This window comes from Lontra canadensis, unplaced genomic scaffold, assembly GCF_010015895.1.
Source record: "Lontra canadensis isolate GAN:19392208 unplaced genomic scaffold, GSC_riverotter_1.0 scaffold49, whole genome shotgun sequence".
Taxonomy (NCBI): domain Eukaryota; kingdom Metazoa; phylum Chordata; class Mammalia; order Carnivora; family Mustelidae; genus Lontra; species Lontra canadensis.
This window is the reverse complement of record NW_022631043.1, coordinates 1332181-1345791: the sequence shown is the minus strand read 5'-3', so window position 1 is coordinate 1345791 and position 13611 is coordinate 1332181. Positions and strand designations below refer to the sequence as shown.

The 13611-nt window shown below is 51.0% G+C and overlaps 1 protein-coding gene across 2 annotated transcripts in view; it reads right to left on the bottom strand.

Annotated features, from left to right (window-relative positions):
* Positions 1–9372, bottom strand: part of PTK2 (protein tyrosine kinase 2) — a 222223-nt gene extending 212851 nt beyond the window's left edge. For both annotated transcript variants that reach the window (XM_032873471.1, XM_032873467.1), the window contains exon 1: positions 9275–9372. The gene's annotated coding sequence lies outside the window, so the exon portion shown is untranslated. The remainder of the gene's footprint in view (positions 1–9274) is intronic.
* Positions 9373–13611: the final 4239 nt, after the last annotated feature.

Below are 13611 nucleotides of genomic sequence, written 5' to 3'. Positions count from 1 at the left end.
ACTAGCAAAGCTGGGGGCAGGGTGCTCGGAGGCTGCCCCCGCACGGCCCGATGTGGAGGAAAGAGGCGGTAGCGGGGCCAGCACACACTGAGACGACTGTGTCCGACTGAGGATCCCGGGTCATCCAGGAAAGCCAGAAGTGACTTTACTCTCTTCCAGCAAGTGTTGTTCAAGACGACCCAGGAAGCACCCTTTGGAAAAACAGAAGAAAACAAGCACGGTTGAACACTCGCACGTGTTCCCCGTGCCCTGGCGTTCTACTCCGCACTTACAGCTTCTCAGTGCAACAGTGAGTCCCACTGCAAGTGTTAGCAGACACCGAGCGTGCCAGTGACCCTCCACCGTGTCGTACGGCAGCACACACTGCCGGGCCGCACGGTGACAGCTGCAGCAGGACGGCCACCTGGCTGACAGCAGCTGGAAATGTCACATCCCAGCACGGGCCAAGCCTTCAACACCAGTTAAGGCAGAGAGTCCCACAGCAAAACACAGGGACGGGGCCGGACAATAAAAAATGGGGGCAGAACATCCTGTGCTCTCTTCTGTTCCTAAACACGACTGTCAAGGAGGTGATGAGTGCGTATTTCCTGTGCGAGGACCGAGTACAGGGTTACCGGAGACCGTGAGGCCAGCCCCCAGGATCCAGGGCCACGCGAGCCGTGCACAGCAAACCTGAGGCAGCTCAGGGAGCGCCTCTTACGGGGCCGTCGCTGCGTCACAGGTCCCATCGCAACCACACACAGCAACATCCTCTGACCATAAAATAAGGAAGACCTCACCATTTAAATGGATGGCCTTCTTGTTTTCCGAAGTCAAACAAATTTTGATTTTTAAATGAAATTCCACAACGTTCCACTCGAATCCCCCTCCATGCCCACTGTTGTGGCTTTGCTAAGAAGGGTTTACTAGGACAAAATGCTAGCCCACGGCTCTGCAGGAGACCACGAAGTAATAGCAAGCAGCCCCCTCACGTTCCACAAAGAGACTGATTCACAGTCACAACTAGGTCTTGAGTTGGTGACGCCGGCATGTATCACTTTCTGTGTACATTCTTATGTCTGGTGGTTTAAAATGTAATTGTACCGTACAACCACAGCTGAATAAAGACAGAGCGAAAGACTGTGTAATTAAGCTTGTCATGAATCAAAAAACACTTTTTATTAATTTTTAAAGCTAGTAAAACTATTTTTCTCCACAGCTACAATAGCTTGAACATGGACTCAAAAAATTTAACTTTTAAAACTTCTTTTACATATGTGCTCATTATATGACCTCTATAACATGGAACTGTGTCATACAAGAACAAACCACATTATGAAGCCTTCAGGGCGTGAACAGGAATACAACATCAACCAAAGACTCCAAGGTCATGTGTTTTCAGAAAGTGTGCTACAAACTTCCAGGATACCTAACCCAGAAAAATAAAATGTAATCCACTAGGAAGAAAAAGTGAGCTCAAGTGTGTGCATAAATGTGTGTGCCTGTGTGTGTCTAATACCTACGTGTGTATATACGTAAGTCATCTACCTTTCTCAGGTTCGGCTTATTGAGGTAAAACTTGTATCCAGTAAACCAGGGGTCGCTGGGTTCTAACCGACACGCGCCGCGTATAACCACCATCACAGGGAAGACGTGGCCTATTTCCATCACCCACGAAGTGCCCTCATGCCCTTTTGTACTCAGTCCTCTTCTCCCTCGCCTGGGCCCCCTGCAACCACTGATCCGATTTGTCCCCAGTTTTGCCTTTATCCAAATGTTCTCAGGGCGGAACCGCAGCGGTACGGAGCTCTGTGCCCGCCTGCGGCACAACACTCAGGACACTCGCCTGTGCTGTCGAGGCGTCGGCGGTCAGTGCCTCTGTGTCGCCGAGCGCGCTCCCACCGCAGAACGCTCCCAACTGCTCACCACTTCCCACCCAACGGACCTTCGAGCTGCTCTCCATCTCCAGTGACTACGAGCACAGCGCTGTAAGCATACACAGGCCTTTGTGTAGACATAAATCTTCATTTCTGCCAGGCAAAGGCCTCCGTGTGGGACTGCTGGGTTGTATGAAAAGTATACGTTCAAGTTTACAAGAAGCTGCCGGACTGTTTTTCCAAGAGGCTATAAGCTCTGCGTCCCCACCAGCAAAGCAAGACCTACTTCTGGCTGTTCCGCCCGCCTGCAGCCGGGCACTGTCCCCTTCTGCCGCCTTGTCGTGGGGGATGGGAGGCACTCTCACAGGACTGCAGCGCTGCCTCACCGCGACGGTCACGGGCGCCTCCCTAACGATGAAGGACGGTCAGCGTCTGTGTGCTTCTTGTTAGCTACAGGAAATGAAATACCTAACTGAATCTTCTAGCCATTTTTTCAGCTGAATTTTTTGCTGAGACCCCCATCCTTTTTAATAGACAGTTTATCAACGAAGAAGGGATGGAAAGTTTGTGTATTTTCTTAAACCACTTAGGATGCATGAGCAGCAGACACAGATCTAAAAGGCTTCCTTGCCATCCTACTCCCAACCCTACTTGCCCCTGCCCCCATACCTACCATATGCCAGGGCCGGTAGAAAGAAAGAAACATCCTCTCTCGCCCTTACTCGGCGGAGTGTAAGAATCACAGGAAAAGCTGCCTGCCTCCTGCTCAGTCGGAAACAGACCTGTTTTCGCATTTTTACGAGTCTTCGATGAAGCCACGATCTTTCTTCAATACGAGCAGGAACGGGGCGCCTGGGCCGTTCAGTCGGTGAAGTGTCTGCCTTCAGCTCGGGTCATGACTGCGGGGTCCTGGGATCGAGCCCCGCATCGGGCTCCCTGCTCAGTGGGGAGCCTGCTTCCCCTCTCTCTCTGCCTGCCTCTCTGCCTACTGTGATCTCTCGGTCAAATAAATAAATAACATCTGGAAAAAAAAATACCAGCAGAAACACCAATGACTGAGAGCCTCGTGCAACGGTCGGCAACCCTAGTGACAACGCACTCCTACACGGCGGAAGCGCGGGTGGCGCCTGACAATGCTGCCCGCCTGCAGGCCGCCAGCGGGGTCTCTGTCACAGGCAGGGCCCGCACACAGGAGCACCACGGTCTAAGCTTTCGTGTAAAGGGACAGGAGAGCCTACGGCCACCGCGTGGAGCCTCAGGGGTCAGTCTGGGATCTGGCTGGGGGCTCGCCTCGACAGCAGGGGGCAGCGAGCACTACCCTGTTGCCATAAAAACTACGTACAACTCGAGAACGCACGATGAGCGGCGCGCGTAAATGGCCCGTATCACAACTTTGCGACTTCCCCGACGTGCGATCCTGAATCCCAAACATCACGAATACTGGAAAGGCAAAGGGCGTTGTTCTTCGCGAAGCTCTGAGCATGAAGCGGAAGCGTCAGACTGCAGGCGGCATGCGGACACGGCGGACCCGCTGAAGCAAACCCAGGGTCCTGACCGTCCGTGAGAGCAGCCAGGCAGCGACACAGAAGGTGGCCCGGGGTCGGCAGTCCTGGAAGGCATTTATGGACTTTATTTCGTACAATTCTGCCTCAGCACTTCAAACCGAGTGATGCTTCTCTTCAGAGAAGCCAGCCCACGCGTGCTTGGTTCTGCAGCCCTCGTTCCCAGCGGGCCTCCCAAACGGGGCCCCAGAAACCAGGGCTGCGCCCTCCTGCCCCTCCCATGATGCCCCCAGCCTCCCTGCACACCCTCCTCGCGTCCAGCGGGACACAGAGCGGCTTCTGAAATGTCCCGTGGTCGTGCATCCTGCCCCGGCCCGACAGCCGCAGTAGAGGCTGCCGTGTCCACACCTGCATGACGACCGGCTGGGCCGCCTCCTTGACAGACAGTCCTTAAAGACTTTTCCATGAACCGGTATGTGAAATCAACAGGTTAAGATTATCTCTTGGATTAAATGTCTTAATATAGCCTATGCTCAGGTTTTAAGAAAACATTAAAAATTTATGATGGGGGCTCCTGGCTGGCTCAGTCAGTAGAGCATATGACTCTCGATCTCGCGGTTAAGGGGTTTTTTGGGTTTTTTTAGATTTTTTATTTATTTATTTGACAGAGGGAGAGAGCCCCAGTAGGCAGTGAGGCAGGCGGGGGGTCGGGGGGCGGGGGAAGCAGGCTCCCGCTGAGCAGAGAGCTGGATGCGGGGCACGATCCCAGGACCCTGAGATCATGACCTGAGCGGAAGGCAGAGGCTTAACCCACTGAGCCACCCAGGTGCCCCAATCGAGGTTAAGTTTGAGTCCCACATTGGATGCTTACTTTAAGAGATTACTTAAAAAATAAAATCTTTCAAAAAATAAAAAAATTGATGACAGTGTAAGGACCTATTTAGAAACTATCCCTGCTCCCCTTCCCCCAGGGGATTTACTTGGAGACAAGTCCTGGAAACCAGCTTCAGGTTACAAAGCCCAGATACAAGGGTGGGTCAGGCCAGGTGTAGGCATCCGATCAGTGGGGGGACGCATACTGTCTCCCTGGTTACCAAGGAGTATGGGCCCCGCCCTTTGGGCGCCAATCCCAATCAAGGTGTAACAGGCTGGTTCAAATGTCTATTAGGATAAACTGTAACTCAACTGGTCACCTAGCATCACTGTGGAGTTTCCTGTGTGTGTTACAATCTCATTGGCCACCTGTGCGGGGCCAGGCCTGACCGCATGGCCTTGGCCCTTAAAAGCTAGTCTGTGGACCAGAGAAGGGTCGCCCTCTCCTGTAAGAGGTACGGCCCCGAGTGTTCGGTTAGATTCTCGATGCTGGGCACGAAATAAAGCTTTGCTTGACCTTCGCTTTGTATCAGTCTCGCTCCTTTAATCACGGACCCAGTATTGGGGCATAACAGACAGATGTTTAACAAACTGAATGTCCCATTTCCCATGGAAACCTATCTAAAGCTCTTAAAGGAAGAGTCTGTAACTAAGTTAATTTGTACCACCTAGCAAGGCACCACAACACAGGTTTTGCAGGTTAACAAAAAGGAACCCGTCTCGTCCAGCTCTGCTTCTCACTTTCTCCACCTGGAATGCCTTTCCCCAACTATCGCAAATCACGCTCACCCTTCCCAGACCAGCTCCCTCAGGAGGACGCTGTCCCCCTCCCTCTGAGCCTCCCGTCACTGTCTTCCCCATCAGCATTCTGTTCCAGCAGGATCTGCCCTGCACAGCTCAACCCTGGTACCATCTCTAGCAGGCCAGCAGAGCAACCTGTCCAGCAAGCAAGAAAACAGATGTCCCTGGGGGTGAAGACAGAAGTAATAAGCCTGAGCACACAGAAAATTTTATTAAGAGGCCTAACTTATGAGCTGTCAGAGAGAGTGAGAACTCTTAAGAATATCAAGCAAACAGGGGCGCCTGGGTGGCTCAGTGAGTTAAGCCTCTGCCTTTGGCTCTGGTCATGATCTCAGGGTTCTGGGATGGAGTCCCGCATTGGGCTCCCTGCTCAGCAGGGAGCCTGCTTCCTCCTCTCTCTCTGCCGGCCTCTCTGCCTACTTGTGATCTCTGTCAAATAAATAAATAAAATCTAAAAAAATTAAAATTAAAAAAACAATATCAAGCAAACAGGAAAAAAGACCAGTGGTAATTGTTAAGTTCAAGAAAATAGGAAAACAAACAGTTGAACAAAAAGGAAATATATCACGCTACACTAACCGGCTCAATAGTGAGCAACATTCACAAAGTCAGAACAATTAGCCAAATTATGGATCTAAGCAAAAACTGTGACCCAACCACGTGGGGAAGACGGGAGTTCAAAATGCGACTTTTTCTCAAAGTGACATATCAAAGACCCCGCCCCTACACAGCTACTGCTGGGGACCACGGACATGTGCTGCAAGGAGCCACTCACCGACCTTTCAGGGCTCTCTGACTTCTGAGCACGTGCGCATACCACCCTCTGACAGAAAGAAATTTCTAAGAAAGAAGAAGAAAGAGAATCTCTAACAGAAGCATTTCAAGCAGGACATAAGTGTTTTCCTGCAACTTCCAACCTCGCTCGCTGCCCCCTTTCCCCCTTCAACAGTCTCTCTCCGAACCTCAGGAGGCGGGCAGCGGACAACAGCGTGCGCGCCTGGGACCTGGCGCCACGGCCCGCCGGCTCCGCACTCTCGAGAAAGCTCTGGTGAGCTCTGACCCTGCGCCTTTGCCAGCTGCAACATGGAAACACCACCACGGACCTCAGGGGCCCGAGAGGGCTGGGCTGCTCAGCACCCAGACACCGAGTACACCCTGGACCTAAGTCACTGGAACCCTCTCTCCGGCTTCGACCGCCGTCCAGGTGGGCCTTCCCTCTGACCAGGCCCCCACAGCGCTGCAGCACTGCCACAGCGCCATCCACGTCACCGAACTCGAAGGCAAACCTCAGTGACCTTTCCTGACACATCAGAGAGTGGACACATCCTCCTCCTGGGACTCTCTTCCCTTCTTCCCAGGGTCTTCCTCACACCGGCTCGGTGCCAGCCACTGCTCACGTCTGTCCAGGAGCACTGGCCTGGGCTTGCTTGTCTTCTCTGCGCTCCCTCCCTCAGTGAGCACAGCATCACCCATCTTCATTGCCACTTCCAGCCCTGACCCCCTCCCAAGCTCCGGATGCCCACTTACAACTGCCCCCATGACAGCTCTGCTGGGGTCCCTAACAGAATCGCGAACAATGCCTACAAGTGAGCTCCCCAGCTGTCCCTCAAAACCAAATTCCACCCACAGCCTCCCTCCCCTTCTAGTTGCCCAGGCCAAGAGCCTTCTAGTCAACTCAACTCCTGTGTCCTCACACCCTTTATGCACTCTGTTAGCAAATCCTGCCGCTTCTACCTTTGAAATACATCCAGGGCCCCACTGCTTCTCACCACCGCCAGCTTTCCTGCTCCAATCCAAGCCTCCACTGCGGCTCACCTGCTTTCCCAAATGGCCTGCTGACACGTCTCCTGGTTGTCCCCTACTCTCCCCCACTCCCCACCCCTGGTGTCTGTTCCCAACACACCAGCTTTTCAAACCTCAGGTCTGAACGCTGAGGGACAGCTGCCCTCTGCAGCCGAGAGCCGGCACTGCCTGACCCTCGTGACTTTGTTTGGATAAACAGCCCCGGAACCTCAGAGTTCAATCTATGTCAATTGTTCTCAGCGGTCCTGATGCCAGAGCAGCTCTTTTTTCACAAAACGGGGGTTTTCAGACGGGTCTCTGAGCAACCTTCCTTTCTGTCTCCTGCCTCCCCACACATCATTAACCCTGAAAACAACCCCCATACATACTCCAGCAACTCAACTCCTCCGAAACTTTCCTTCCCTTTCCTAGAATTCTGGCTGTAAAACACCTCTATCTCAAGCTTCTGCCTTATAATGCAACGCCCCAAAACAAATCAAGAACCAAGAACCTGATCCATCCCACAGGAGCTCGAGTGGACCGGGGCACTCAGGTCCATCGGGGGACGCGGATCTCAGCAGAACATCGTCAAGCTGGTGCTGTACGAAGCCAGACTGCCCCATGTGCCTCACCACGTGTCCAGAATTGGGGGAAACAATGATAGAAACCGTGGTTATAAGGTTATATTCCCGGATTTACATCTTTCAAACAGGAGTGGAGGGGAGGAGAGTGCTGAAGTAGAAGCAGATTATATCACGGTGCTCAAAGCTCTCTGGAGCCACCGACAGGCCTGCAAGTTCCCCATCGGGCCTTTGTTCCAGTGCACATCACATCAAGAAGAGAAGTTTTTGTGTAATTTCTGTTAAACTTGAAACTGTCTCGTACTCCACCACACGAACTATTTTAATAGCTAATACTGCTGGAAAGTTATACTTGATATTCTCCCTCTTTTTTGGATCCACTAAGAAAAGATAACTTACTTTGTGGCAAACATTAAATACTCCTTCCTCCAGCATTTAGTCAAAACCACCTATGGGCCAAGCAGAAAACATGCAGAGATCAAATAACAGAATCTTTGCTCCTAAAGATGCAGAAGCAGACTTATACCCAGTAAACACAGTGCACTTTTACAGGAAGAAACACGTGCAGGGAGCATGGGGAGGAGACAAGGGGTGTGAGCAGCGGGGCATGGCCTTCTCCAAAGACAGCATAGTCACGCCCCACACCGCACTGAGCAGGTGCCTCTCGCAGCCAAGAAAGGGCAGAAGGAATTAGAGAAAAGGAGCAAGACTTCCAGGACTTACTTAGAAATTGAAACTGCAAGACATAATTTCCCTTCCCTAATACCTAATCATGGCAGAAACGAAAGTAGGCTTGGGGGAGAAAGGGAGAAAGTGAACTCACCCCCAGAAGGAAATGGAAAAACCGTCCAGGGCCCAGCCCCTTGGATATTTAAGACAAAGACACTTGCCAAAGTCAAACTCAACATAATTATAAATGATCCTGAATTCTGAGTCCACGAAGTCTAAACTCATGGCGCCTTAATCAAAGCATCGTACCAGTAAAATAAAACGTTTACCAATGCTAAGACCCCAAAAGAGGTTTAGGAACCTTCCATCAGCTATCCATCCTTGATTTGCCATTAGGCCTACCACAAAGAGCAGCCTTTGGAAATAAGACTAACTGGGACAGAATCTCAACTCTACAACCTCTCAACTATGGAGTGCAGCACAAGTGCCAAGGTCTTAACAAAATTCGAAATTTAACAAAATACAAAAACCCAACCTCGGGGGCTCAGTTTTCCTCTCATTAAAGTGGGGGAAATGCCACCAAATATTCACCACTACCATCTGAAAACGCTGACCACATTTCACATTTCTTATGGCGTCTTCAGCACAACCCTGGGAGAGCGGTCCTGTCGACAGCACCCGTTGTCAGAGGAGAGAGCTAGGTTTAAGCAGTCAGCAGTGGGCACGGACGGAAGCTAGGTTTCAGCAGTTAGTGAAGAGCTACTAAGCAAGCAGCCAAGCCAACATGTGAATCCAGAGCCCGTAAGAAGACGCGAGTAAAAAGCACACACTCCAAAGCCAGACGAAGTCTGAATCCCAGCTCTGCCGTTTGCAGAGTATCCTTTAACCTCTGTTTCAGTTATGCAAGTGTGAGACACGGCAAAGGCAGCCCGGTCCTGGGGTTGCTGGGGTCCACAGTGTTCCGGAGCATGTGCTCCTCCCCGCACCTGCTTCCAATGCTACCGTCCCGGACACTACTGCTATCCTGCCCACCTCTGTCCACACATAAAAGCCACTAAACAACTAATATTTCTTCCCTCACCTACTCTGCAAGACCAACTGGTTTCCATCTGTTTTTAATATATGTCAAAGAAACCCTACAACAGATGAGAGAAAAGTCAAAACAAAATGAAAAACCAGGACGCAAATGTAGCAAGAGAATTATACTCACAGATCCGAAGGCCACGGTAACTCTGTGAAGAAATCAAACGTCGGTTTAAAGGAAATGCTCCTAGTTCCTCTTTCCTCATTCCATAGTCCACAGGGAACCTGACAAGGAGAGAGAACACGCGCGTATAAAACCACCGTCCTCTCGCCTTTTTGAAGCTCTGCGGCACTCACCACCTCAGCCTGTCACCTCCCGGGCACGCCTACTGCGCGGCTCCGGGGGTGAGGGGTAAAAACAGGGCACCGCGTCCCTGTCTTCAAACCTACTGTCTATGTAAGAAATACATGGGAAGGGGGTGCTTGGGTGGCTCAGTGGGTTAAAGCCTCTGCCTTCAGCTCAGGTCATGACCCCAGGGTCCTGGGATCGAGCCCTGCATCAGGCTCCCTGCTCAGTGGGGAGCCTGCTTCTCCCTCTCCCTCTGCTACTCCCCGTTTGTGCTCTCCGCTCTCTCTCGTGTACCCACACACACTTTCTCTCAAACAAACAAATAAAATCTTTTTTAAAAGTGTTTGAAACAGGGGCGCCTGGGTGGCTCAGGGGTTAAAGCCTCTCCCTTCAGCTCAGGTCACGATCGGATCGAGCCCCGCATCAGGCTCTCTGCTCAGCAGGGAGCCTGCTTTCCCCGCTCTCTCTGCCTGCCTCTCTACCTCTCTGTGATCTCTGTCTGTCAAATAAATAATCTTAAAAAAAAAAAAAAGTGTCTGAAACAGCACAGGGAGAACTGAAAGGAGAAAAGGCCAAGATTTTGGAAGCTCTGAGAAAATCTAACATGGAAGATCAAGACCCAAACAGTAAAAAGAAGAAACCCGGAAGAAACAGAAACTAAAAAGACTGAAGTACAGTAAATGAGTCAGCAGGCCCAAGAGAGCCAGATTCTAACTCAGCAGCAGAACACGCCGAGAGCCAGCTCCACTTGCACAGCAGTCCTAGAAGACAAGAACTGGCAACACCAGCACACAGGGAACGAGGTAAAGAAGGCACAGCTTCCCACAGTAGCTGGGGAAGGCCATGGCAACAGGAACTAGAACCTCAATGCCAGGTGCAATGTGACTCCCCCTCACTCTGACAGAAGATGGGGGAGTGGGGGAGGACTCTCACCCCCTGGAAAAAGCAGAGGCATCCACAGACTGACGTTGCCCTGCCCAGCGGCGCTGAACAGAGCTGGATTTAATGACTGCATACACAGGGAACGGTGACTTCTCCAGCTCCCCTACAACAGACCACACAGGCACACCATTAACTCCCAGATTCTGAAGTGAGAATTCTGCAGGAAGATACTGGAAAATATTTCTGGGGAACCTGATCAGCCCCAAAAGACAGACCTAAAGATCCTAACACTGGAGACCCCCAACACAGGGCCCACCAAGAACACCCTGATGTAAAAGTCAAGGGGGCCTGCCCCTCAGACAGGAGAAAGAAGGAAAGAACCTGAAAGAAACTGAGACCATACAAAGTACCAAGAATGCAGAGATAAGATGCTGCGATCAATCCAGAAAAGGAGGATGCTCTTCTAGAAGAACAGGAAGAGAACTCTTAGAAATCTCAAGAACCTTTCTGCAATCAGAAAGAATAAACTAAAGAAGAAGGTTAAGTCAAACTGAAGTCATGTCTCCCTGAACGGAGAATAAAAAGACAAAAAAAAAAAAAAAAAAAAAAAAAGACAGAGGAGGAAGAGCAAAGGCAGAAGAAAAAAGCATTACGATAATTACAACCTCTGCCCAGGACAGCCAAGTGCTGGATAATATGACTTCCAGAAAAACAAAATAAGGAGACGAAAGGGAGAAATCCTCAGCACAATAATGCCAAAAAAGTATTCCCAGAACTGAAAGATACCAGTTGCCAGAATGAAGGGACCCACTGAATGCACAGCACTGCAGATGAAAGCCGACCCACACGGACTATGCTGTCGTGCCACTTCAAGACACTTGTACGAATTTTAAGACTCCTACAAGCTTCTAAAGATGGCAGGGAAAAGTTACATACAAAGGATACGTAAGAATAGCTTCTGAATGTGAAAACAGTGACATGCAAACAAGACGGCAATGGAGCGATCTCTGAGTTTATGAACAAACATGAAAGCCAACACAGAACTCTATACCCAGCCAGACTGTCCATCAAGTTTCATTCCTACATGGTTCCAAAGGTTTCCCCCCTAAGCATCCTGTGTCAGAAAGCCAGTGGAGAAAGTCCTCCACCAAAACAGAAGCATCAACAAAAAATGAGCAACACGTGACCTTCCATGAAGAAGGGGTAAGGGCCTCCCCGGGACGACGATCAGGGAGAGCTCAGGACGGTGGCGGGCACCAGGAGAGAGGGAGACAAGTCCAAGTTGGAGGAGCACCGCGCAAGAGGAGGGGACGCTGACAGCGGTCTTCGCCTTGTCCAAAGACACTGCACCATCTTTCTAAAGTGATTAACTCCACGAAGATGAGGAAGTCACTGAAGAAAGACAAAGACAAGAGTTGCCACAAACTTAGAATCCAACTCTGGACAGAAGCCAAGGATGAGAACAGAGGAATGTCCTGGAACAACACAGTAAAAGGCCTCAGGAGCAAGCAGCTCGGAAAAGAGAACAGAGATCTCCAGGGAATTGTCTGCCAGCAATAGAATGTGAAGAGGAGTTGAGTCTAGATGACGAACCATGCAGAAAAACTACTAAGGGGCTCCTGGAAGGTATGGGGAAAATGAAGAACAGGTATAAGGAAGGTGAAGAATGTGGGGGCTGATGAAAGAGAAATGCCCGCGCTCCTGCCCTGTGCACATCTTTACACAGGACTGACCACTGTGCCACCCTCGCTGGCAGACTCTCCTTCTCCCTCGCTCGGCTGGGAAGACCTCTTGGAGAGGATTTCTCATCCAGCTGTCGCCTTCTAGAATGCAATACAATCCCTGTTACAGGAATACAGGCAAGAGCAGTCTGGGGTCTTTTTACGTTTATTCAGGTACTGAGCATCTACTGTACACACCTGCTATCCTTCCAGAGAACTAGAATTCAAAGACACACCAACCTTGCTCGCCTTTAAAGAGTTTCAACTTTTTTTTCACGCCTGAGAAAACAAATATTTATCCTACATCCTCTTCTCCCCAAAGACGAGCAGTTCACCAGGGGTTTAAATAACTTCAATAGAGCAGCTGTCACTAATGGCTACAAAACCCCAGACCTGGAGATACTTTCTTGACCTCAGACGCGCTGTGCAAGATGAGAAGAGCGCCGGCGTGGGTATCAGGACACCTGGTTTCTCGCGCTTTAGAATTACGACTTTTGAAGAACAGAAAATCCCACCTCCTTGATCTGACCAGCCGGGCCCTGAATGTCTCTCACGCTATCTCCCATGCAGCCCACACAGCAGCACCGTTAAGCCGTTTCTGGCTTACAGAACCACCTCCTCCTCACACCTCCTCCCTGAGCTAAGCTGGGTGTGCAGCTGGGAGCCGAGCCCATGTCCCTGAGGAGGCACCTCTCTCCTGTACCCTCTCAGAGCTCCTTCACGTGACACGGGTATCTGTGGAGGGAGTGACAAATGCCACGCACTGCGCCGGGCCCTGGGACACACGGCAGTGCAGTGGAGACACAGCTCGGTCCTGAGGGCTCCCGCGGTGTACCTTCCTGTTCCACGAACTAGAGTGCTTGTTAAATCTGGGCTGTCAGTGTCCTCCCCCACCTGAACGGCAAGATTCTGGGGACAACGACAGCCCCTTCGAGCGCAGCAGCCTCAGCACCGCCATCCCAGACGAGTAATGAAAGCCGACGAAGCAACACCAGAGTGAAGGACGAAAGCGCCAGAGGCTGTGGCCGGTGAGCAAAATTTGCTCTTGAGAAGCCCTCTTTGTCACTGTTGCCCTTTATTTATCGCCTCTTTTCTTCAGGAATAGAAACCGTTCAGGAAAGTCTTGCAAGTCAGCTGCAACCAGCTTTCCTCTCCTTGCTAAGTGCAAAGGCAAGACGGCCCGGCTGCTCCCCGTCTGGCTTCCGCTCACCACCCTACGACCAACAGTGTGCACCGAGCCCCGCACCTAAAACACGCTCAGAACACATGCACGTGACGCGTGAATGACCTAGTGATGAATCGATGATCGTACACACTGGCTTTGGGGGCCTTATAATTGCTTCTCACTTGATTTTGTATTTTAGGGAGGATTCAAGCAAACACTAACACCGCATTCTATCGACCTGGCCCTACAGCGTGCCCGCCCTCTGAACAGCAGGCGGCCCAGGGCATGCGGCATCCAGCACGGAACTGACGTACATATAAGCACAAAAATCTGAATGAACGTCGTTCAAATAGGGCAGAAAACGAGAGTATTTCCCAAACCCTATAATTAAAATGCTTAAATTCTTT